The sequence below is a fragment of the Rhamphochromis longiceps genome, linkage group LG5 (genome assembly GCF_057381845.1).
Source record: "Rhamphochromis longiceps isolate RC_006_pf linkage group LG5, R_longiceps_female_GT1.1, whole genome shotgun sequence".
In the NCBI taxonomy this organism is placed as follows: Eukaryota; Metazoa; Chordata; class Actinopteri; order Cichliformes; family Cichlidae; genus Rhamphochromis; species Rhamphochromis longiceps.
The window spans coordinates 3,717,706-3,745,536 of record NC_140561.1 but is presented as its reverse complement, the minus strand read 5'-3'; positions in this window follow the sequence as shown (position 1 = coordinate 3,745,536).

Below are 27,831 nucleotides of genomic sequence, written 5' to 3'. Positions count from 1 at the left end.
TGAATGGGGAACTCGACCGAAACAAAGTATATGATTTCATTATGTGAATAACTTGGAAATCTTAGCTCAAACAGCTGCAAAACCTGTTTGCCCAGCACGGGAACCTTGAGTTCTATAAGATAAAGCCATAAACATGTGTATCCGAGTCTTCTATCAAAAGTTACAGCTATTTATATGAAGTTGTACAAAAACGCTTTCTTTCGCCAAGACAGTGCGTTTCTCACTGTTACATGCATTTGAATGGGGAACTCGACCGAAACAAAGTATAGGTTTTCATTATGTGAATAACTTGGAAATCTTAGCTCAAACAGCTGCAAAACCTGTTTGCCCAGCACGGGAACCTTGAGTTCTATAAGATAAAGCCATAAACATGTGTATCCGAGTCTTCTATCAAAAGTTACAGCTATTCATATGAAGTTGTACAAAATAGCTTTCTTTCGCCAAGACACTGCGTTTCTCACTGTTACATGCATTTGAATGGGGAACTCCACCGAAACAAAGTATAAGTTTTCATTATGTGAATAACTTGGAAATCTTAGCTCAAACAGCTACAAAACCTGTTTTCCCAGCACGGAGACCTTGAGTTCTATAAGATAAGGCCATAAACATGTGTATCCGAGTCTTCTATCAAAAGTTACAGCTATTCATATGAAGTTGTACAAAATAGCTTTCTTTCGCCAAGACAGTGCGTTTCTCACTGTTACATGCATTTGAATGGGGAACTCGACCGAAACAAAGTATAAGTTTTCATTATGTGAATAACTTGGAAATCTTAGCTCAAACAGCTGCAAAACCTGTTTTCCCAGCACGGAGACCTTGAGTTCTATAAGATAAAGCCATAAACATATTTGTCTGAGTCTTCTATCAAAAGTTACAGCTATTTATATGAAGTTGTACAAAAACGCTTTCTTTCGCCAAGACAGTGCGTTTCTCACTGTTACATGCATTTGAATGGGGAACTCGACCGAAACAAAGTATAGGTTTTCATTATGTGAATAACTTGGAAATCTTAGCTCAAACAGCTGCAAAACCTCTTTTCCCAGCACGGGAACCTTGAGTTCTATAATATAAGGCCATAAACATGTGTATCCGAGTCTTCTATCAAAAGTTACAGCTATTTATATGAAGTTGTACAAAAACGCTTTCTTTCGCCAAGACAGTGCGTTTCTCACTGTTACATGCATTTGAATGGGGAACTCGACCGAAACAAAGTATATGATTTCATTATGTGAATAACTTGGAAATCTTAGCTCAAACAGCTGCAAAACCTCTTTTCCCAGCACGGGAACCTTGAGTTCTATAAGATAAAGCCATAAACATGTGTATCCGAGTCTTCTATCAAAAGTTACAGCTATTCATATGAAGTTGTACAAAATAGCTTTCTTTCGCCAAGACAGTGCGCTTCTCACTGTTACATGCATTTGAATGGGGAACTCCACCGAAACAAAGTATAGGTTTTCATTATGTGAATAACTTGGAAATCTTAGCTCAAACAGCTGCAAAACCTGTTTGCCCAGCACGGGAACCTTGAGTTCTATAAGATAAAGCCATAAACATGTGTATCCGAGTCTTCTATCAAAAGTTACAGCTATTTATATGAAGTTGTACAAAAACGCTTTCTTTCGCCAAGACAGTGCGTTTCTCACTGTTACATGCATTTGAATGGGGAACTCGACCGAAACAAAGTATAGGTTTTCATTATGTGAATAACTTGGAAATCTTAGCTCAAACAGCTGCAAAACCTGTTTGCCCAGCACGGGAACCTTGAGTTCTATAAGATAAAGCCATAAACATGTGTATCCGAGTCTTCTATCAAAAGTTACAGCTATTTATATGAAGTTGTACAAAAACGCTTTCTTTCGCCAAGACAGTGCGTTTCTCACTGTTACATGCATTTGAATGGGAAACTCCACCGAAACAAAGTATAAGTTTTCATTATGTGAATAACTTGGAAATCTTAGCTCAAACAGCTGCAAAACCTGTTTGCCCAGCACGGGAACCTTGAGTTCTATAAGATAAAGCCATAAACATGTGTATCCGAGTCTTCTATCAAAAGTTACAGCTATTTATATGAAGTTGTACAAAAACGCTTTCTTTCGCCAAGACAGTGCGTTTCTCACTGTTACATGCATTTGAATGGGAAACTCCACCGAAACAAAGTATAAGTTTTCATTATGTGAATAACTTGGAAATCTTAGCTCAAACAGCTGCAAAACCTGTTTGCCCAGCACGGGAACCTTGAGTTCTATAAGATAAAGCCATAAACATGTGTATCCGAGTCTTCTATCAAAAGTTACAGCTATTTATATGAAGTTGTACAAAAACGCTTTCTTTCGCCAAGACAGTGCGTTTCTCACTGTTACATGCATTTGAATGGGAAACTCCACCGAAACAAAGTATAAGTTTTCATTATGTGAATAACTTGGAAATCTTAGCTCAAACAGCTGCAAAACCTGTTTGCCCAGCACGGGAACCTTGAGTTCTATAAGATAAAGCCATAAACATGTGTATCCGAGTCTTCTATCAAAAGTTACAGCTATTCATATGAAGTTGTACAAAATAGCTTTCTTTCGCCAAGACAGTGCGTTTCTCACTGTTACATGCATTTGAATGGGGAACTCGACCGAAACAAAGTATAAGTTTTCATTATGTGAATAACTTGGAAATCTTAGCTCAAACAGCTGCAAAACCTGTTTTCCCAGCACGGAGACCTTGAGTTCTATAAGATAAAGCCATAAACATATTTGTCTGAGTCTTCTATCAAAAGTTACAGCTATTTCTATGAAGTTGTACAAAAACGCTTTCTTTCGCCAAGACAGTGCGTTTCTCACTGTTACATGCATTTGAATGGGGAACTCGACCGAAACAAAGTATAGGTTTTCATTATGTGAATAACTTGGAAATCTTAGCTCAAACAGCTGCAAAACCTGTTTGCCCAGCACGGGAACCTTGAGTTCTATAAGATAAAGCCATAAACATGTGTATCCGAGTCTTCTATCAAAAGTTACAGCTATTTATATGAAGTTGTACAAAAACGCTTTCTTTCGCCAAGACAGTGCGTTTCTCACTGTTACATGCATTTGAATGGGGAACTCGACCGAAACAAAGTATAGGTTTTCATTATGTGAATAACTTGGAAATCTTAGCTCAAACAGCTGCAAAACCTGTTTGCCCAGCACGGGAACCTTGAGTTCTATAAGATAAAGCCATAAACATGTGTATCCGAGTCTTCTATCAAAAGTTACAGCTATTTATATGAAGTTGTACAAAAACGCTTTCTTTCGCCAAGACAGTGCGTTTCTCACTGTTACATGCATTTGAATGGGAAACTCCACCGAAACAAAGTATATGTTTTCATTATGTGAATAACTTGGAAATCTTAGCTCAAACAGCTGCAAAACCTGTTTGCCCAGCACGGAGACCTTGAGTTCTATAATATAAGGCCATAAACATGTTTGTCTGAGTCTTCTATCAAAAGTTACAGCTATTTCTATGAAGTTGTACAAAAACGCTTTCTTTCGCCAAGACAGTGCGTTTCTCACTGTTACATGCATTTGAATGGGGAACTCGACCGAAACAAAGTATAGGTTTTCATTATGTGAATAACTTGGAAATCTTAGCTCAAACAGCTGCAAAACCTGTTTGCCCAGCACGGGAACCTTGAGTTCTATAAGATAAAGCCATAAACATGTGTATCCGAGTCTTCTATCAAAAGTTACAGCTATTCATATGAAGTTGTACAAAATAGCTTTCTTTCGCCAAGACAGTGCGTTTCTCACTGTTACATGCATTTGAATGGGGAACTCCACCGAAACAAAGTATAAGTTTTCATTATGTGAATAACTTGGAAATCTTAGCTCAAACAGCTGCAAAACCTGTTTTCCCAGCACGGAGACCTTGAGTTCTATAAGATAAAGCCATAAACATATTTGTCTGAGTCTTCTATCAAAAGTTACAGCTATTTCTATGAAGTTGTACAAAAACGCTTTCTTTCGCCAAGACAGTGCGTTTCTCACTGTTACATGCATTTGAATGGGGAACTCGACCGAAACAAAGTATAGGTTTTCATTATGTGAATAACTTGGAAATCTTAGCTCAAACAGCTGCAAAACCTGTTTGCCCAGCACGGGAACCTTGAGTTCTATAAGATAAAGCCATAAACATGTGTATCCGAGTCTTCTATCAAAAGTTACAGCTATTTATATGAAGTTGTACAAAAACGCTTTCTTTCGCCAAGACAGTGCGTTTCTCACTGTTACATGCATTTGAATGGGGAACTCGACCGAAACAAAGTATAGGTTTTCATTATGTGAATAACTTGGAAATCTTAGCTCAAACAGCTGCAAAACCTGTTTTCCCAGCACGGGGAACGTGAGTTCTATAAGATAAAGCCATAAACATGTGTATCCGAGTCTTCTATCAAAAGTTACAGCTATTTATATGAAGTTGTACAAAAACGCTTTCTTTCGCCAAGACAGTGCGTTTCTCACTGTTACATGCATTTGAATGGGAAACTCCACCGAAACAAAGTATATGTTTTCATTATGTGAATAACTTGGAAATCTTAGCTCAAACAGCTGCAAAACCTGTTTGCCCAGCACGGGGAACGTGAGTTCTATAAGATAAAGCCATAAACATGTGTATCCGAGTCTTCTATCAAAAGTTACAGCTATTCATATGAAGTTGTACAAAAACGCTTTCTTTCGCCAAGACAGTGCGTTTCTCACTGTTACATGCATTTGAATGGGGAACTCGACCGAAACAAAGTATAGGTTTTCATTATGTGAATAACTTGGAAATCTTAGCTCAAACAGCTGCAAAACCTGTTTGCCCAGCACGGGGAACGTGAGTTCTATAAGATAAAGCCATAAACATGTGTATCCGAGTCTTCTATCAAAAGTTACAGCTATTCATATGAAGTTGTACAAAATAGCTTTCTTTCGCCAAGACAGTGCGTTTCTCACTGTTACATGCATTTGAATGGGGAACTCGACCGAAACAAAGTATAAGTTTTCATTATGTGAATAACTTGGAAATCTTAGCTCAAACAGCTGCAAAACCTGTTTGCCCAGCACGGGAACCTTGAGTTCTATAAGATAAAGCCATAAACATGTGTATCCGAGTCTTCTATCAAAAGTTACAGCTATTTATATGAAGTTGTACAAAAACGCTTTCTTTCGCCAAGACAGTGCGTTTCTCACTGTTACATGCATTTGAATGGGGAACTCGACCGAAACAAAGTATATGATTTCATTATGTGAATAACTTGGAAATCTTAGCTCAAACAGCTGCAAAACCTGTTTGCCCAGCACAGAGACCTTGAGTTCTATAATATAAGGCCATAAACATGTTTGTCTGACTCTTCTATCAAAAGTTACAGCTATTTCTATGAAGTTGTACAAAAACGCTTTCTTTCGCCAAGACAGTGCGTTTCTCACTGTTACATGCATTTGAATGGGGAACTCGACCGAAACAAAGTATAGGTTTTCATTATGTGAATAACTTGGAAATCTTAGCTCAAACAGCTGCAAAACCTGTTTGCCCAGCACGGGAACCTTGAGTTCTATAAGATAAAGCCATAAACATGTGTATCCGAGTCTTCTATCAAAAGTTACAGCTATTCATATGAAGTTGTACAAAAACTCTTTCTTTCGCCAAGACAGTGCGTTTCTCACTGTTACATGCATTTGAATGGGGAACTCGACCGAAACAAAGTACAAGTTTTCATTATGTGAATAACTTGGAAATCTTAGCTCAAACAGCTGCAAAACCTGTTTTCCCAGCACGGAGACCTTGAGTTCTATAAGATAAAGCCATAAACATATTTGTCTGAGTCTTCTATCAAAAGTTACAGCTATTTATATGAAGTTGTACAAAAACGCTTTCTTTCGCCAAGACAGTGCGTTTCTCACTGTTACATGCATTTGAATGGGAAACTCCACCGAAACAAAGTATAAGTTTTCATTATGTGAATAACTTGGAAATCTTAGCTCAAACAGCTGCAAAACCTGTTTGCCCAGCACGGAGACCTTGAGTTCTATAATATAAGGCCATAAACATGTTTGTCTGAGTCTTCTATCAAAAGTTACAGCTATTTCTATGAAGTTGTACAAAATAGCTTTCTTTCGCCAAGACAGTGTGTTTCTCACTGTTACATGCATTTGAATGGGGAACTCGACCGAAACAAAGTATAGGTTTTCATTATGTGAATAACTTGGAAATCTTAGCTCAAACAGCTGCAAAACCTGTTTGCCCAGCACGGGAACCTTGAGTTCTATAAGATAAAGCCATAAACATGTGTATCCGAGTCTTCTATCAAAAGTTACAGCTATTCATATGAAGTTGTACAAAAACGCTTTCTTTCGCCAAGACAGTGCGTTTCTCACTGTTACATGCATTTGAATGGGGAACTCCACCGAAACAAAGTATAAGTTTTCATTATGTGAATAACTTGGAAATCTTAGCTCAAACAGCTGCAAAACCTGTTTGCCCAGCACGGGAACCTTGAGTTCTATAAGATAAAACCATAAACATGTGTATCCGAGTCTTCTATCAAAAGTTACAGCTATTTATATGAAGTTGTACAAAAACGCTTTCTTTCGCCAAGACAGTGTGTTTCTCACTGTTACATGCATTTGAATGGGGAACTCGACCGAAACAAAGTATAGGTTTTCATTATGTGAATAACTTGGAAATCTTAGCTCAAACAGCTGCAAAACCTGTTTGCCCAGCACGGGAACCTTGAGTTCTATAAGATAAAGCCATAAACATGTGTATCCGAGTCTTCTATCAAAAGTTACAGCTATTCATATGAAGGTGTACAAAATAGCTTTCTTTCGCCAAGACAGTGCGTTTCTCACTGTTACATGCATTTGAATGGGGAACTCGACCGAAACAAAGTATATGTTTTCATTATGTGAATAACTTGGAAATCTTAGCTCAAACAGCTGCAAAACCTGTTTTCCCAGCACGGAGACCTTGAGTTCTATAATATAAGGCCATAAACATGTTTGTCTGAGTCTTCTATCAAAAGTTACAGCTATTTCTATGAAGTTGTACAAAAACGCTTTCTTTCGCCAAGACAGTGCGTTTCTCACTGTTACATGCATTTGAATGGGGAACTCGACCGAAACAAAGTATAGGTTTTCATTATGTGAATAACTTGGAAATCTTAGCTCAAACAGCTGCAAAACCTGTTTGCCCAGCACGGGAACCTTGAGTTCTATAAGATAAAACCATAAACATGTGTATCCGAGTCTTCTATCAAAAGTTACAGCTATTTATATGAAGTTGTACAAAAACGCTTTCTTTCGCCAAGACAGTGCGTTTCTCACTGTTACATGCATTTGAATGGGGAACTCGACCGAAACAAAGTATAGGTTTTCATTATGTGAATAACTTGGAAATCTTAGCTCAAACAGCTGCAAAACCTGTTTGCCCAGCACGGGAACCTTGAGTTCTATAAGATAAAACCATAAACATGTGTATCCGAGTCTTCTATCAAAAGTTACAGCTATTTATATGAAGTTGTACAAAATAGCTTTCTTTCGCCAAGACAGTGCGTTTCTCACTGTTACATGCATTTGAATGGGGAACTCGACCGAAACAAAGTATAGGTTTTCATTATGTGAATAACTTGGAAATCTTAGCTCAAACAGCTGCAAAACCTGTTTGCCCAGCACGGAGACCTTGAGTTCTATAATATAAGGCCATAAACATGTTTGTCTGAGTCTTCTATCAAAAGTTACAGCTATTTCTATGAAGTTGTACAAAAACGCTTTCTTTTGCCAAGACAGTGCGTTTCTCACTGTTACATGCATTTGAATGGGGAACTCGACCGAAACAAAGTACAAGTTTTCATTATGTGAATAACTTGGAAATCTTAGCTCAAACAGCTGCAAAACCTGTTTTCCCAGCACGGGGACCTTGAGTTCTATAATATAAGGCCATAAACATGTTTGTCTGAGTCTTCTATCAAAAGTTACAGCTATTTCTATGAAGTTGTACAAAAACGCTTTCTTTCGCCAAGACAGTGCGTTTCTCACTGTTACATGCATTTGAATGGGGAACTCGACCGAAACAAAGTATAGGTTTTCATTATGTGAATAACTTGAAAATCTTAGCTCAAACAGCTGCAAAACCTGTTTTCCCAGCACGGGGACCTTGAGTTCTATAATATAAGGCCATAAACATGTTTGTCTGAGTCTTCTATCAAAAGTTACAGCTATTTCTATGAAGTTGTACAAAAACGCTTTCTTTCGCCAAGACAGTGCGTTTCTCACTGTTACATGCATTTGAATGGGGAACTCGACCGAAACAAAGTATAGGTTTTCATTATGTGAATAACTTGGAAATCTTAGCTCAAACAGCTGCAAAACCTGTTTTCCCAGCACGGGAACCTTGGGTTCTATAAGATAAAGCCATAAACATGTTTGTCTGAGTCTTCTATCAAAAGTTACAGCTATTTCTATGAAGTTGTACAAAAACGCTTTCTTTCACCAAGACAGTGCGTTTCTCACTGTTACATGCATTTGAATGGGGAACTCGACCGAAACAAAGTATAGGTTTTCATTATGTGAATAACTTGGAAATCTTAGCTCAAACAGCTGCAAAACCTGTTTTCCCAGCACGGGAACCTTGAGTTCTATAAGATAAAGCCATAAACATGTGTATCCGAGTCTTCTATCAAAAGTTACAGCTATTTCTATGAAGTTGTACAAAAACGCTTTCTTTCGCCAAGACAGTGCGTTTCTCACTGTTACATGCATTTGAATGGGGAACTCGACCGAAACAAAGTATAGGTTTTCATTATGTGAATAACTTGAAAATCTTAGCTCAAACAGCTGCAAAACCTGTTTTCCCAGCACGGGGACCTTGAGTTCTATAATATAAGGCCATAAACATGTTTGTCTGAGTCTTCTATCAAAAGTTACAGCTATTTCTATGAAGTTGTACAAAAACGCTTTCTTTCGCCAAGACAGTGCGTTTCTCACTGTTACATGCATTTGAATGGGGAACTGCACCGAAACAAAGTATAGGTTTTCATTATGTGAATAACTTGGAAATCTTAGCTCAAACAGCTGCAAAACCTGTTTTCCCAGCACGGAGACCTTGAGTTCTATAATATAAGGCCATAAACATGTTTGTCTGAGTCTTCTATCAAAAGTTACAGCTATTTCTATGAAGTTGTACAAAAACGCTTTCTTTCGCCAAGACAGTGCGTTTCTCACTGTTACATGCATTTGAATGGGGAACTCGACCGAAACAAAGTATAGGTTTTCATTATGTGAATAACTTGGAAATCTTAGCTCAAACAGCTGCAAAACCTGTTTTCCCAGCACGGGAACCTTGAGTTCTATAAGATAAAGCCATAAACATGTGTATCCGAGTCTTCTATCAAAAGTTACAGCTATTTCTATGAAGTTGTACAAAAACGCTTTCTTTCGCCAAGACAGTGCGTTTCTCACTGTTACATGCATTTGAATGGGGAACTCGACCGAAACAAAGTATAGGTTTTCATTATGTGAATAACTTGGAAATCTTAGCTCAAACAGCTGCAAAACCTGTTTTCCCAGCACGGGAACCTTGAGTTCTATAAGATAAAGCCATAAACATGTGTATCCGAGTCTTCTATCAAAAGTTACAGCTATTTCTATGAAGTTGTACAAAAACGCTTTCTTTCGCCAAGACAGTGCGTTTCTCACTGTTACATGCATTTGAATGGGGAACTCGACCGAAACAAAGTATAGGTTTTCATTATGTGAATAACTTGGAAATCTTAGCTCAAACAGCTGCAAAACCTGTTTTCCCAGCACGGGAACCTTGAGTTCTATAAGATAAAGCCATAAACATGTGTATCCGAGTCTTCTATCAAAAGTTACAGCTATTTCTATGAAGTTGTACAAAAACGCTTTCTTTCGCCAAGACAGTGCGTTTCTCACTGTTACATGCATTTGAATGGGGAACTCGACCGAAACAAAGTACAAGTTTTCATTATGTGAATAACTTGGAAATCTTAGCTCAAACAGCTGCAAAACCTGTTTTCCCAGCACGGAGACCTTGAGTTCTATAATATAAGGCCATAAACATGTTTGTCTGAGTCTTCTATCAAAAGTTACAGCTATTTCTATGAAGTTGTACAAAAACGCTTTCTTTCGCCAAGACAGTGCGTTTCTCACTGTTACATGCATTTGAATGGGGAACTCGACCGAAACAAAGTATAGGTTTTCATTATGTGAATAACTTGGAAATCTTAGCTCAAACAGCTGCAAAACCTGTTTTCCCAGCACGGGAACCTTGAGTTCTATAAGATAAAGCCATAAACATGTGTATCCGAGTCTTCTATCAAAAGTTACAGCTATTTCTATGAAGTTGTACAAAAACGCTTTCTTTCGCCAAGACAGTGCGTTTCTCACTGTTACATGCATTTGAATGGGGAACTCGACCGAAACAAAGTACAAGTTTTCATTATGTGAATAACTTGGAAATCTTAGCTCAAACAGCTGCAAAACCTGTTTTCCCAGCACGGGGACCTTGAGTTCTATAATATAAGGCCATAAACATGTTTGTCTGAGTCTTCTATCAAAAGTTACAGCTATTTCTATGAAGTTGTACAAAAACGCTTTCTTTCGCCAAGACAGTGCGTTTCTCACTGTTACATGCATTTGAATGGGGAACTCGACCGAAACAAAGTATAGGTTTTCATTATGTGAATAACTTGGAAATCTTAGCTCAAACAGCTGCAAAACCTGTTTTCCCAGCACGGGAACCTTGAGTTCTATAAGATAAAGCCATAAACATGTGTATCCGAGTCTTCTATCAAAAGTTACAGCTATTTCTATGAAGTTGTACAAAAACGCTTTCTTTCGCCAAGACAGTGCGTTTCTCACTGTTACATGCATTTGAATGGGGAACTCGACCGAAACAAAGTATAGGTTTTCATTATGTGAATAACTTGGAAATCTTAGCTCAAACAGCTGCAAAACCTGTTTTCCCAGCACGGGAACCTTGAGTTCTATAAGATAAAGCCATAAACATGTGTATCCGAGTCTTCTATCAAAAGTTACAGCTATTTCTATGAAGTTGTACAAAAACGCTTTCTTTCGCCAAGACAGTGCGTTTCTCACTGTTACATGCATTTGAATGGGGAACTCGACCGAAACAAAGTACAAGTTTTCATTATGTGAATAACTTGGAAATCTTAGCTCAAACAGCTGCAAAACCTGTTTTCCCAGCACGGGAACCTTGAGTTCTATAAGATAAAGCCATAAACATGTGTATCCGAGTCTTCTATCAAAAGTTACAGCTATTTCTATGAAGTTGTACAAAAACGCTTTCTTTCGCCAAGACAGTGCGTTTCTCACTGTTACATGCATTTGAATGGGGAACTCGACCGAAACAAAGTATAGGTTTTCATTATGTGAATAACTTGGAAATCTTAGCTCAAACAGCTGCAAAACCTGTTTTCCCAGCACGGGGACCTTGAGTTCTATAATATAAGGCCATAAACATGTTTGTCTGAGTCTTCTATCAAAAGTTACAGCTATTTCTATGAAGTTGTACAAAAACGCTTTCTTTCGCCAAGACAGTGCGTTTCTCACTGTTACATGCATTTGAATGGGGAACTCGACCGAAACAAAGTATAGGTTTTCATTATGTGAATAACTTGGAAATCTTAGCTCAAACAGCTGCAAAACCTGTTTTCCCAGCACGGGAACCTTGAGTTCTATAAGATAAAGCCATAAACATGTGTATCCGAGTCTTCTATCAAAAGTTACAGCTATTTCTATGAAGTTGTACAAAAACGCTTTCTTTCGCCAAGACAGTGCGTTTCTCACTGTTACATGCATTTGAATGGGGAACTCGACCGAAACAAAGTACAAGTTTTCATTATGTGAATAACTTGGAAATCTTAGCTCAAACAGCTGCAAAACCTGTTTTCCCAGCACGGAGACCTTGAGTTCTATAATATAAGGCCATAAACATGTTTGTCTGAGTCTTCTATCAAAAGTTACAGCTATTTCTATGAAGTTGTACAAAAACGCTTTCTTTCGCCAAGACAGTGCGTTTCTCACTGTTACATGCATTTGAATGGGGAACTCGACCGAAACAAAGTACAGGTTTTCATTATGTGAATAACTTGAAAATCTTAGCTCAAACAGCTGCAAAACCTGTTTTCCCAGCACGGAGACCTTGAGTTCTATAATATAAGGCCATAAACATGTTTGTCTGAGTCTTCTATCAAAAGTTACAGCTATTTCTATGAAGTTGTACAAAAACGCTTTCTTTCGCCAAGACAGTGCGTTTCTCACTGTTACATGCATTTGAATGGGGAACTCGACCGAAACAAAGTATAGGTTTTCATTATGTGAATAACTTGGAAATCTTAGCTCAAACAGCTGCAAAACCTGTTTTCCCAGCACGGGAACCTTGAGTTCTATAAGATAAAGCCATAAACATGTGTATCCGAGTCTTCTATCAAAAGTTACAGCTATTTCTATGAAGTTGTACAAAAACGCTTTCTTTCGCCAAGACAGTGCGTTTCTCACTGTTACATGCATTTGAATGGGGAACTCGACCGAAACAAAGTACAAGTTTTCATTATGTGAATAACTTGGAAATCTTAGCTCAAACAGCTGCAAAACCTGTTTTCCCAGCACGGAGACCTTGAGTTCTATAATATAAGGCCATAAACATGTTTGTCTGAGTCTTCTATCAAAAGTTACAGCTATTTCTATGAAGTTGTACAAAAACGCTTTCTTTCGCCAAGACAGTGCGTTTCTCACTGTTACATGCATTTGAATGGGGAACTCGACCGAAACAAAGTATAGGTTTTCATTATGTGAATAACTTGGAAATCTTAGCTCAAACAGCTGCAAAACCTGTTTTCCCAGCACGGGAACCTTGAGTTCTATAAGATAAAGCCATAAACATGTGTATCCGAGTCTTCTATCAAAAGTTACAGCTATTTCTATGAAGTTGTACAAAAACGCTTTCTTTCGCCAAGACAGTGCGTTTCTCACTGTTACATGCATTTGAATGGGGAACTCGACCGAAACAAAGTATAGGTTTTCATTATGTGAATAACTTGGAAATCTTAGCTCAAACAGCTGCAAAACCTGTTTTCCCAGCACGGGAACCTTGAGTTCTATAAGATAAAGCCATAAACATGTGTATCCGAGTCTTCTATCAAAAGTTACAGTTATTTCTATGAAGTTGTACAAAAACGCTTTCTTTCGCCAAGACAGTGCGTTTCTCACTGTTACATGCATTTGAATGGGGAACTCGACCGAAACAAAGTATAGGTTTTCATTATGTGAATAACTTGGAAATCTTAGCTCAAACAGCTGCAAAACCTGTTTTCCCAGCACGGGAACCTTGAGTTCTATAAGATAAAGCCATAAACATGTGTATCCGAGTCTTCTATCAAAAGTTACAGCTATTTCTATGAAGTTGTACAAAAACGCTTTCTTTCGCCAAGACAGTGCGTTTCTCACTGTTACATGCATTTGAATGGGGAACTCGACCGAAACAAAGTACAAGTTTTCATTATGTGAATAACTTGGAAATCTTAGCTCAAACAGCTGCAAAACCTGTTTTCCCAGCACGGGGACCTTGAGTTCTATAATATAAGGCCATAAACATGTTTGTCTGAGTCTTCTATCAAAAGTTACAGCTATTTCTATGAAGTTGTACAAAAACGCTTTCTTTCGCCAAGACAGTGCGTTTCTCACTGTTACATGCATTTGAATGGGGAACTCGACCGAAACAAAGTATAGGTTTTCATTATGTGAATAACTTGGAAATCTTAGCTCAAACAGCTGCAAAACCTGTTTTCCCAGCACGGGGACCTTGAGTTCTATAATATAAGGCCATAAACATGTTTGTCTGAGTCTTCTATCAAAAGTTACAGCTATTTCTATGAAGTTGTACAAAAACGCTTTCTTTCGCCAAGACAGTGCGTTTCTCACTGTTACATGCATTTGAATGGGGAACTCGACCGAAACAAAGTATAGGTTTTCATTATGTGAATAACTTGGAAATCTTAGCTCAAACAGCTGCAAAACCTGTTTTCCCAGCACGGGAACCTTGAGTTCTATAAGATAAAGCCATAAACATGTGTATCCGAGTCTTCTATCAAAAGTTATAGCTATTTCTATGAAGTTGTACAAAAACGCTTTCTTTCGCCAAGACAGTGCGTTTCTCACTGTTACATGCATTTGAATGGGGAACTCGACCGAAACAAAGTATAGGTTTTCATTATGTGAATAACTTGGAAATCTTAGCTCAAACAGCTGCAAAACCTGTTTTCCCAGCACGGGAACCTTGAGTTCTATAAGATAAAGCCATAAACATGTGTATCCGAGTCTTCTATCAAAAGTTACAGCTATTTCTATGAAGTTGTACAAAAACGCTTTCTTTCGCCAAGACAGTGCGTTTCTCACTGTTACATGCATTTGAATGGGGAACTCGACCGAAACAAAGTATAGGTTTTCATTATGTGAATAACTTGGAAATCTTAGCTCAAACAGCTGCAAAACCTGTTTTCCCAGCACGGGGACCTTGAGTTCTATAATATAAGGCCATAAACATGTTTGTCTGAGTCTTCTATCAAAAGTTACAGCTATTTCTATGAAGTTGTACAAAAACGCTTTCTTTCGCCAAGACAGTGCGTTTCTCACTGTTACATGCATTTGAATGGGGAACTCGACCGAAACAAAGTATAGGTTTTCATTATGTGAATAACTTGGAAATCTTAGCTCAAACAGCTGCAAAACCTGTTTTCCCAGCACGGGAACCTTGAGTTCTATAAGATAAAGCCATAAACATGTGTATCCGAGTCTTCTATCAAAAGTTACAGCTATTTCTATGAAGTTGTACAAAAACGCTTTCTTTCACCAAGACAGTGCGTTTCTCACTGTTACATGCATTTGAATGGGGAACTCGACCGAAACAAAGTATAGGTTTTCATTATGTGAATAACTTGGAAATCTTAGCTCAAACAGCTGCAAAACCTGTTTTCCCAGCACGGGAACCTTGAGTTCTATAAGATAAAGCCATAAACATGTGTATCCGAGTCTTCTATCAAAAGTTACAGCTATTTCTATGAAGTTGTACAAAAACGCTTTCTTTCGCCAAGACAGTGCGTTTCTCACTGTTACATGCATTTGAATGGGGAACTCGACCGAAACAAAGTATAGGTTTTCATTATGTGAATAACTTGGAAATCTTAGCTCAAACAGCTGCAAAACCTGTTTTCCCAGCACGGGAACCTTGAGTTCTATAAGATAAAGCCATAAACATGTGTATCCGAGTCTTCTATCAAAAGTTACAGCTATTTCTATGAAGTTGTACAAAAACGCTTTCTTTCGCCAAGACAGTGCGTTTCTCACTGTTACATGCATTTGAATGGGGAACTCCACCGAAACAAAGTATAGGTTTTCATTATGTGAATAACTTGGAAATCTTAGCTCAAACAGCTGCAAAACCTGTTTTCCCAGCACGGGAACCTTGAGTTCTATAAGATAAAGCCATAAACATGTGTATCCGAGTCTTCTATCAAAAGTTACAGCTATTTCTATGAAGTTGTACAAAAACGCTTTCTTTCGCCAAGACAGTGCGTTTCTCACTGTTACATGCATTTGAATGGGGAACTCGACCGAAACAAAGTACAAGTTTTCATTATGTGAATAACTTGGAAATCTTAGCTCAAACAGCTGCAAAACCTGTTTTCCCAGCACGGGGACCTTGAGTTCTATAATATAAGGCCATAAACATGTTTGTCTGAGTCTTCTATCAAAAGTTACAGCTATTTCTATGAAGTTGTACAAAAACGCTTTCTTTCGCCAAGACAGTGCGTTTCTCACTGTTACATGCATTTGAATGGGGAACTCGACCGAAACAAAGTATAGGTTTTCATTATGTGAATAACTTGGAAATCTTAGCTCAAACAGCTGCAAAACCTGTTTTCCCAGCACGGGAACCTTGAGTTCTATAAGATAAAGCCATAAACATGTGTATCCGAGTCTTCTATCAAAAGTTACAGCTATTTCTATGAAGTTGTACAAAAACGCTTTCTTTCGCCAAGACAGTGCGTTTCTCACTGTTACATGCATTTGAATGGGGAACTCGACCGAAACAAAGTATAGGTTTTCATTATGTGAATAACTTGGAAATCTTAGCTCAAACAGCTGCAAAACCTGTTTTCCCAGCACGGGAACCTTGAGTTCTATAAGATAAAGCCATAAACATGTGTATCCGAGTCTTCTATCAAAAGTTACAGCTATTTCTATGAAGTTGTACAAAAACGCTTTCTTTCGCCAAGACAGTGCGTTTCTCACTGTTACATGCATTTGAATGGGGAACTCGACCGAAACAAAGTATAGGTTTTCATTATGTGAATAACTTGGAAATCTTAGCTCAAACAGCTGCAAAACCTGTTTTCCCAGCACGGGAACCTTGAGTTCTATAAGATAAAGCCATAAACATGTGTATCCGAGTCTTCTATCAAAAGTTACAGCTATTTCTATGAAGTTGTACAAAAACGCTTTCTTTCGCCAAGACAGTGCGTTTCTCACTGTTACATGCATTTGAATGGGGAACTCGACCGAAACAAAGTATAGGTTTTCATTATGTGAATAACTTGGAAATCTTAGCTCAAACAGCTGCAAAACCTGTTTTCCCAGCACGGGAACCTTGAGTTCTATAAGATAAAGCCATAAACATGTGTATCCGAGTCTTCTATCAAAAGTTACAGCTATTTCTATGAAGTTGTACAAAAACGCTTTCTTTCGCCAAGACAGTGCGTTTCTCACTGTTACATGCATTTGAATGGGGAACTCGACCGAAACAAAGTATAGGTTTTCATTATGTGAATAACTTGGAAATCTTAGCTCAAACAGCTGCAAAACCTGTTTTCCCAGCACGGGAACCTTGAGTTCTATAAGATAAAGCCATAAACATGTGTATCCGAGTCTTCTATCAAAAGTTACAGCTATTTCTATGAAGTTGTACAAAAACGCTTTCTTTCGCCAAGACAGTGCGTTTCTCACTGTTACATGCATTTGAATGGGGAACTCGACCGAAACAAAGTATAGGTTTTCATTATGTGAATAACTTGGAAATCTTAGCTCAAATAGCTGCAAAACCTGTTTTCCCAGCACGGGGACCTTGAGTTCTATAATATAAGGCCATAAACATGTTTGTCTGAGTCTTCTATCAAAAGTTACAGCTATTTCTATGAAGTTGTACAAAAACGCTTTCTTTCGCCAAGACAGTGCGTTTCTCACTGTTACATGCATTTGAATGGGGAACTCGACCGAAACAAAGTATAGGTTTTCATTATGTGAATAACTTGGAAATCTTAGCTCAAACAGCTGCAAAACCTGTTTTCCCAGCACGGGAACCTTGAGTTCTATAAGATAAAGCCATAAACATGTGTATCCGAGTCTTCTATCAAAAGTTACAGCTATTTCTATGAAGTTGTACAAAAACGCTTTCTTTCGCCAAGACAGTGCGTTTCTCACTGTTACATGCATTTGAATGGGGAACTCGACCGAAACAAAGTACAAGTTTTCATTATGTGAATAACTTGGAAATCTTAGCTCAAACAGCTGCAAAACCTGTTTTCCCAGCACGGAGACCTTGAGTTCTATAATATAAGGCCATAAACATGTTTGTCTGAGTCTTCTATCAAAAGTTACAGCTATTTCTATGAAGTTGTACAAAAACGCTTTCTTTCACCAAGACAGTGCGTTTCTCACTGTTACATGCATTTGAATGGGGAACTCGACCGAAACAAAGTATAGGTTTTCATTATGTGAATAACTTGGAAATCTTAGCTCAAACAGCTGCAAAACCTGTTTTCCCAGCACGGGAACCTTGAGTTCTATAAGATAAAGCCATAAACATGTGTATCCGAGTCTTCTATCAAAAGTTACAGCTATTTCTATGAAGTTGTACAAAAACGCTTTCTTTCGCCAAGACAGTGCGTTTCTCACTGTTACATGCATTTGAATGGGGAACTCGACCGAAACAAAGTATAGGTTTTCATTATGTGAATAACTTGGAAATCTTAGCTCAAACAGCTGCAAAACCTGTTTTCCCAGCACGGGAACCTTGAGTTCTATAAGATAAAGCCATAAACATGTGTATCCGAGTCTTCTATCAAAAGTTACAGCTATTTCTATGAAGTTGTACAAAAACGCTTTCTTTCGCCAAGACAGTGCGTTTCTCACTGTTACATGCATTTGAATGGGGAACTCGACCGAAACAAAGTACAAGTTTTCATTATGTGAATAACTTGGAAATCTTAGCTCAAACAGCTGCAAAACCTGTTTTCCCAGCACGGAGACCTTGAGTTCTATAATATAAGGCCATAAACATGTTTGTCTGAGTCTTCTATCAAAAGTTACAGCTATTTCTATGAAGTTGTACAAAAACGCTTTCTTTCACCAAGACAGTGCGTTTCTCACTGTTACATGCATTTGAATGGGGAACTCGACCGAAACAAAGTATAGGTTTTCATTATGTGAATAACTTGGAAATCTTAGCTCAAACAGCTGCAAAACCTGTTTTCCCAGCACGGGAACCTTGAGTTCTATAAGATAAAGCCATAAACATGTGTATCCGAGTCTTCTATCAAAAGTTACAGCTATTTCTATGAAGTTGTACAAAAACGCTTTCTTTCGCCAAGACAGTGCGTTTCTCACTGTTACATGCATTTGAATGGGGAACTCGACCGAAACAAAGTATAGGTTTTCATTATGTGAATAACTTGGAAATCTTAGCTCAAACAGCTGCAAAACCTGTTTTCCCAGCACGGGAACCTTGAGTTCTATAAGATAAAGCCATAAACATGTGTATCCGAGTCTTCTATCAAAAGTTACAGCTATTTCTATGAAGTTGTACAAAAACGCTTTCTTTCGCCAAGACAGTGCGTTTCTCACTGTTACATGCATTTGAATGGGGAACTCGACCGAAACAAAGTACAAGTTTTCATTATGTGAATAACTTGGAAATCTTAGCTCAAACAGCTGCAAAACCTGTTTTCCCAGCACGGGGACCTTGAGTTCTATAATATAAGGCCATAAACATGTTTGTCTGAGTCTTCTATCAAAAGTTACAGCTATTTCTATGAAGTTGTACAAAAACGCTTTCTTTCGCCAAGACAGTGCGTTTCTCACTGTTACATGCATTTGAATGGGGAACTCGACCGAAACAAAGTATAGGTTTTCATTATGTGAATAACTTGGAAATCTTAGCTCAAACAGCTGCAAAACCTGTTTTCCCAGCACGGGAACCTTGAGTTCTATAAGATAAAGCCATAAACATGTGTATCCGAGTCTTCTATCAAAAGTTACAGCTATTTCTATGAAGTTGTACAAAAACGCTTTCTTTCGCCAAGACAGTGCGTTTCTCACTGTTACATGCATTTGAATGGGGAACTCGACCGAAACAAAGTATAGGTTTTCATTATGTGAATAACTTGGAAATCTTAGCTCAAACAGCTGCAAAACCTGTTTTCCCAGCACGGGAACCTTGAGTTCTATAAGATAAAGCCATAAACATGTGTATCCGAGTCTTCTATCAAAAGTTACAGCTATTTCTATGAAGTTGTACAAAAACGCTTTCTTTCGCCAAGACAGTGCGTTTCTCACTGTTACATGCATTTGAATGGGGAACTCGACCGAAACAAAGTATAGGTTTTCATTATGTGAATAACTTGGAAATCTTAGCTCAAACAGCTGCAAAACCTGTTTTCCCAGCACGGGAACCTTGAGTTCTATAAGATAAAGCCATAAACATGTGTATCCGAGTCTTCTATCAAAAGTTACAGCTATTTCTATGAAGTTGTACAAAAACGCTTTCTTTCGCCAAGACAGTGCGTTTCTCACTGTTACATGCATTTGAATGGGGAACTCGACCGAAACAAAGTATAGGTTTTCATTATGTGAATAACTTGGAAATCTTAGCTCAAACAGCTGCAAAACCTGTTTTCCCAGCACGGGAACCTTGAGTTCTATAAGATAAAGCCATAAACATGTGTATCCGAGTCTTCTATCAAAAGTTACAGCTATTTCTATGAAGTTGTACAAAAACGCTTTCTTTCGCCAAGACAGTGCGTTTCTCACTGTTACATGCATTTGAATGGGGAACTCGACCGAAACAAAGTATAGGTTTTCATTATGTGAATAACTTGGAAATCTTAGCTCAAATAGCTGCAAAACCTGTTTTCCCAGCACGGGGACCTTGAGTTCTATAATATAAGGCCATAAACATGTTTGTCTGAGTCTTCTATCAAAAGTTACAGCTATTTCTATGAAGTTGTACAAAAACGCTTTCTTTCGCCAAGACAGTGCGTTTCTCACTGTTACATGCATTTGAATGGGGAACTCGACCGAAACAAAGTATAGGTTTTCATTATGTGAATAACTTGGAAATCTTAGCTCAAACAGCTGCAAAACCTGTTTTCCCAGCACGGGAACCTTGAGTTCTATAAGATAAAGCCATAAACATGTGTATCCGAGTCTTCTATCAAAAGTTACAGCTATTTCTATGAAGTTGTACAAAAACGCTTTCTTTCGCCAAGACAGTGCGTTTCTCACTGTTACATGCATTTGAATGGGGAACTCGACCGAAACAAAGTACAAGTTTTCATTATGTGAATAACTTGGAAATCTTAGCTCAAACAGCTGCAAAACCTGTTTTCCCAGCACGGAGACCTTGAGTTCTATAATATAAGGCCATAAACATGTTTGTCTGAGTCTTCTATCAAAAGTTACAGCTATTTCTATGAAGTTGTACAAAAACGCTTTCTTTCACCAAGACAGTGCGTTTCTCACTGTTACATGCATTTGAATGGGGAACTCGACCGAAACAAAGTATAGGTTTTCATTATGTGAATAACTTGGAAATCTTAGCTCAAACAGCTGCAAAACCTGTTTTCCCAGCACGGGAACCTTGAGTTCTATAAGATAAAGCCATAAACATGTGTATCCGAGTCTTCTATCAAAAGTTACAGCTATTTCTATGAAGTTGTACAAAAACGCTTTCTTTCGCCAAGACAGTGCGTTTCTCACTGTTACATGCATTTGAATGGGGAACTCGACCGAAACAAAGTATAGGTTTTCATTATGTGAATAACTTGGAAATCTTAGCTCAAACAGCTGCAAAACCTGTTTTCCCAGCACGGGAACCTTGAGTTCTATAAGATAAAGCCATAAACATGTGTATCCGAGTCTTCTATCAAAAGTTACAGCTATTTCTATGAAGTTGTACAAAAACGCTTTCTTTCGCCAAGACAGTGCGTTTCTCACTGTTACATGCATTTGAATGGGGAACTCGACCGAAACAAAGTACAAGTTTTCATTATGTGAATAACTTGGAAATCTTAGCTCAAACAGCTGCAAAACCTGTTTTCCCAGCACGGAGACCTTGAGTTCTATAATATAAGGCCATAAACATGTTTGTCTGAGTCTTCTATCAAAAGTTACAGCTATTTCTATGAAGTTGTACAAAAACGCTTTCTTTCACCAAGACAGTGCGTTTCTCACTGTTACATGCATTTGAATGGGGAACTCGACCGAAACAAAGTATAGGTTTTCATTATGTGAATAACTTGGAAATCTTAGCTCAAACAGCTGCAAAACCTGTTTTCCCAGCACGGGAACCTTGAGTTCTATAAGATAAAGCCATAAACATGTGTATCCGAGTCTTCTATCAAAAGTTACAGCTATTTCTATGAAGTTGTACAAAAACGCTTTCTTTCGCCAAGACAGTGCGTTTCTCACTGTTACATGCATTTGAATGGGGAACTCGACCGAAACAAAGTATAGGTTTTCATTATGTGAATAACTTGGAAATCTTAGCTCAAACAGCTGCAAAACCTGTTTTCCCAGCACGGGAACCTTGAGTTCTATAAGATAAAGCCATAAACATGTGTATCCGAGTCTTCTATCAAAAGTTACAGCTATTTCTATGAAGTTGTACAAAAACGCTTTCTTTCGCCAAGACAGTGCGTTTCTCACTGTTACATGCATTTGAATGGGGAACTCGACCGAAACAAAGTACAAGTTTTCATTATGTGAATAACTTGGAAATCTTAGCTCAAACAGCTGCAAAACCTGTTTTCCCAGCACGGGGACCTTGAGTTCTATAATATAAGGCCATAAACATGTTTGTCTGAGTCTTCTATCAAAAGTTACAGCTATTTCTATGAAGTTGTACAAAAACGCTTTCTTTCGCCAAGACAGTGCGTTTCTCACTGTTACATGCATTTGAATGGGGAACTCGACCGAAACAAAGTATAGGTTTTCATTATGTGAATAACTTGGAAATCTTAGCTCAAACAGCTGCAAAACCTGTTTTCCCAGCACGGGAACCTTGAGTTCTATAAGATAAAGCCATAAACATGTGTATCCGAGTCTTCTATCAAAAGTTACAGCTATTTCTATGAAGTTGTACAAAAACGCTTTCTTTCGCCAAGACAGTGCGTTTCTCACTGTTACATGCATTTGAATGGGGAACTCGACCGAAACAAAGTATAGGTTTTCATTATGTGAATAACTTGGAAATCTTAGCTCAAACAGCTGCAAAACCTGTTTTCCCAGCACGGGAACCTTGAGTTCTATAAGATAAAGCCATAAACATGTGTATCCGAGTCTTCTATCAAAAGTTACAGCTATTTCTATGAAGTTGTACAAAAACGCTTTCTTTCGCCAAGACAGTGCGTTTCTCACTGTTACATGCATTTGAATGGGGAACTCGACCGAAACAAAGTATAGGTTTTCATTATGTGAATAACTTGGAAATCTTAGCTCAAACAGCTGCAAAACCTGTTTTCCCAGCACGGGAACCTTGAGTTCTATAAGATAAAGCCATAAACATGTGTATCCGAGTCTTCTATCAAAAGTTACAGCTATTTCTATGAAGTTGTACAAAAACGCTTTCTTTCGCCAAGACAGTGCGTTTCTCACTGTTACATGCATTTGAATGGGGAACTCGACCGAAACAAAGTATAGGTTTTCATTATGTGAATAACTTGGAAATCTTAGCTCAAACAGCTGCAAAACCTGTTTTCCCAGCACGGGAACCTTGAGTTCTATAAGATAAAGCCATAAACATGTGTATCCGAGTCTTCTATCAAAAGTTACAGCTATTTCTATGAAGTTGTACAAAAACGCTTTCTTTCGCCAAGACAGTGCGTTTCTCACTGTTACATGCATTTGAATGGGGAACTCGACCGAAACAAAGTATAGGTTTTCATTATGTGAATAACTTGGAAATCTTAGCTCAAACAGCTGCAAAACCTGTTTTCCCAGCACGGGAACCTTGAGTTCTATAAGATAAAGCCATAAACATGTGTATCCGAGTCTTCTATCAAAAGTTACAGCTATTTCTATGAAGTTGTACAAAAACGCTTTCTTTCGCCAAGACAGTGCGTTTCTCACTGTTACATGCATTTGAATGGGGAACTCGACCGAAACAAAGTATAGGTTTTCATTATGTGAATAACTTGGAAATCTTAGCTCAAACAGCTGCAAAACCTGTTTTCCCAGCACGGGAACCTTGAGTTCTATAAGATAAAGCCATAAACATGTGTATCCGAGTCTTCTATCAAAAGTTACAGCTATTTCTATGAAGTTGTACAAAAACGCTTTCTTTCGCCAAGACAGTGCGTTTCTCACTGTTACATGCATTTGAATGGGGAACTCGACCGAAACAAAGTATAGGTTTTCATTATGTGAATAACTTGGAAATCTTAGCTCAAACAGCTGCAAAACCTGTTTTCCCAGCACGGGAACCTTGAGTTCTATAAGATAAAGCCATAAACATGTGTATCCGAGTCTTCTATCAAAAGTTACAGCTATTTCTATGAAGTTGTACAAAAACGCTTTCTTTCGCCAAGACAGTGCGTTTCTCACTGTTACATGCATTTGAATGGGGAACTCGACCGAAACAAAGTATAGGTTTTCATTATGTGAATAACTTGGAAATCTTAGCTCAAATAGCTGCAAAACCTGTTTTCCCAGCACGGGGACCTTGAGTTCTATAATATAAGGCCATAAACATGTTTGTCTGAGTCTTCTATCAAAAGTTACAGCTATTTCTATGAAGTTGTACAAAAACGCTTTCTTTCGCCAAGACAGTGCGTTTCTCACTGTTACATGCATTTGAATGGGGAACTCGACCGAAACAAAGTATAGGTTTTCATTATGTGAATAACTTGGAAATCTTAGCTCAAACAGCTGCAAAACCTGTTTTCCCAGCACGGGAACCTTGAGTTCTATAAGATAAAGCCATAAACATGTGTATCCGAGTCTTCTATCAAAAGTTACAGCTATTTCTATGAAGTTGTACAAAAACGCTTTCTTTCGCCAAGACAGTGCGTTTCTCACTGTTACATGCATTTGAATGGGGAACTCGACCGAAACAAAGTACAAGTTTTCATTATGTGAATAACTTGGAAATCTTAGCTCAAACAGCTGCAAAACCTGTTTTCCCAGCACGGAGACCTTGAGTTCTATAATATAAGGCCATAAACATGTTTGTCTGAGTCTTCTATCAAAAGTTACAGCTATTTCTATGAAGTTGTACAAAAACGCTTTCTTTCACCAAGACAGTGCGTTTCTCACTGTTACATGCATTTGAATGGGGAACTCGACCGAAACAAAGTATAGGTTTTCATTATGTGAATAACTTGGAAATCTTAGCTCAAACAGCTGCAAAACCTGTTTTCCCAGCACGGGAACCTTGAGTTCTATAAGATAAAGCCATAAACATGTGTATCCGAGTCTTCTATCAAAAGTTACAGCTATTTCTATGAAGTTGTACAAAAACGCTTTCTTTCGCCAAGACAGTGCGTTTCTCACTGTTACATGCATTTGAATGGGGAACTCGACCGAAACAAAGTATAGGTTTTCATTATGTGAATAACTTGGAAATCTTAGCTCAAACAGCTGCAAAACCTGTTTTCCCAGCACGGGAACCTTGAGTTCTATAAGATAAAGCCATAAACATGTGTATCCGAGTCTTCTATCAAAAGTTACAGCTATTTCTATGAAGTTGTACAAAAACGCTTTCTTTCGCCAAGACAGTGCGTTTCTCACTGTTACATGCATTTGAATGGGGAACTCGACCGAAACAAAGTACAAGTTTTCATTATGTGAATAACTTGGAAATCTTAGCTCAAACAGCTGCAAAACCTGTTTTCCCAGCACGGAGACCTTGAGTTCTATAATATAAGGCCATAAACATGTTTGTCTGAGTCTTCTATCAAAAGTTACAGCTATTTCTATGAAGTTGTACAAAAACGCTTTCTTTCACCAAGACAGTGCGTTTCTCACTGTTACATGCATTTGAATGGGGAACTCGACCGAAACAAAGTATAGGTTTTCATTATGTGAATAACTTGGAAATCTTAGCTCAAACAGCTGCAAAACCTGTTTTCCCAGCACGGGAACCTTGAGTTCTATAAGATAAAGCCATAAACATGTGTATCCGAGTCTTCTATCAAAAGTTACAGCTATTTCTATGAAGTTGTACAAAAACGCTTTCTTTCGCCAAGACAGTGCGTTTCTCACTGTTACATGCATTTGAATGGGGAACTCGACCGAAACAAAGTATAGGTTTTCATTATGTGAATAACTTGGAAATCTTAGCTCAAACAGCTGCAAAACCTGTTTTCCCAGCACGGGAACCTTGAGTTCTATAAGATAAAGCCATAAACATGTGTATCCGAGTCTTCTATCAAAAGTTACAGCTATTTCTATGAAGTTGTACAAAAACGCTTTCTTTCGCCAAGACAGTGCGTTTCTCACTGTTACATGCATTTGAATGGGGAACTCGACCGAAACAAAGTACAAGTTTTCATTATGTGAATAACTTGGAAATCTTAGCTCAAACAGCTGCAAAACCTGTTTTCCCAGCACGGGGACCTTGAGTTCTATAATATAAGGCCATAAACATGTTTGTCTGAGTCTTCTATCAAAAGTTACAGCTATTTCTATGAAGTTGTACAAAAACGCTTTCTTTCGCCAAGACAGTGCGTTTCTCACTGTTACATGCATTTGAATGGGGAACTCGACCGAAACAAAGTATAGGTTTTCATTATGTGAATAACTTGGAAATCTTAGCTCAAACAGCTGCAAAACCTGTTTTCCCAGCACGGGAACCTTGAGTTCTATAAGATAAAGCCATAAACATGTGTATCCGAGTCTTCTATCAAAAGTTACAGCTATTTCTATGAAGTTGTACAAAAACGCTTTCTTTCGCCAAGACAGTGCGTTTCTCACTGTTACATGCATTTGAATGGGGAACTCGACCGAAACAAAGTATAGGTTTTCATTATGTGAATAACTTGGAAATCTTAGCTCAAACAGCTGCAAAACCTGTTTTCCCAGCACGGGAACCTTGAGTTCTATAAGATAAAGCCATAAACATGTGTATCCGAGTCTTCTATCAAAAGTTACAGCTATTTCTATGAAGTTGTACAAAAACGCTTTCTTTCGCCAAGACAGTGCGTTTCTCACTGTTACATGCATTTGAATGGGGAACTCGACCGAAACAAAGTATAGGTTTTCATTATGTGAATAACTTGGAAATCTTAGCTCAAACAGCTGCAAAACCTGTTTTCCCAGCACGGGAACCTTGAGTTCTATAAGATAAAGCCATAAACATGTGTATCCGAGTCTTCTATCAAAAGTTACAGCTATTTCTATGAAGTTGTACAAAAACGCTTTCTTTCGCCAAGACAGTGCGTTTCTCACTGTTACATGCATTTGAATGGGGAACTCGACCGAAACAAAGTATAGGTTTTCATTATGTGAATAACTTGGAAATCTTAGCTCAAACAGCTGCAAAACCTGTTTTCCCAGCACGGGAACCTTGAGTTCTATAAGATAAAGCCATAAACATGTGTATCCGAGTCTTCTATCAAAAGTTACAGCTATTTCTATGAAGTTGTACAAAAACGCTTTCTTTCGCCAAGACAGTGCGTTTCTCACTGTTACATGCATTTGAATGGGGAACTCGACCGAAACAAAGTATAGGTTTTCATTATGTGAATAACTTGGAAATCTTAGCTCAAACAGCTGCAAAACCTGTTTTCCCAGCACGGGAACCTTGAGTTCTATAAGATAAAGCCATAAACATGTGTATCCGAGTCTTCTATCAAAAGTTACAGCTATTTCTATGAAGTTGTACAAAAACGCTTTCTTTCGCCAAGACAGTGCGTTTCTCACTGTTACATGCATTTGAATGGGGAACTCGACCGAAACAAAGTATAGGTTTTCATTATGTGAATAACTTGGAAATCTTAGCTCAAATAGCTGCAAAACCTGTTTTCCCAGCACGGGGACCTTGAGTTCTATAATATAAGGCCATAAACATGTTTGTCTGAGTCTTCTATCAAAAGTTACAGCTATTTCTATGAAGTTGTACAAAAACGCTTTCTTTCGCCAAGACAGTGCGTTTCTCACTGTTACATGCATTTGAATGGGGAACTCGACCGAAACAAAGTATAGGTTTTCATTATGTGAATAACTTGGAAATCTTAGCTCAAACAGCTGCAAAACCTGTTTTCCCAGCACGGGAACCTTGAGTTCTATAAGATAAAGCCATAAACATGTGTATCCGAGTCTTCTATCAAAAGTTACAGCTATTTCTATGAAGTTGTACAAAAACGCTTTCTTTCGCCAAGACAGTGCGTTTCTCACTGTTACATGCATTTGAATGGGGAACTCGACCGAAACAAAGTACAAGTTTTCATTATGTGAATAACTTGGAAATCTTAGCTCAAACAGCTGCAAAACCTGTTTTCCCAGCACGGAG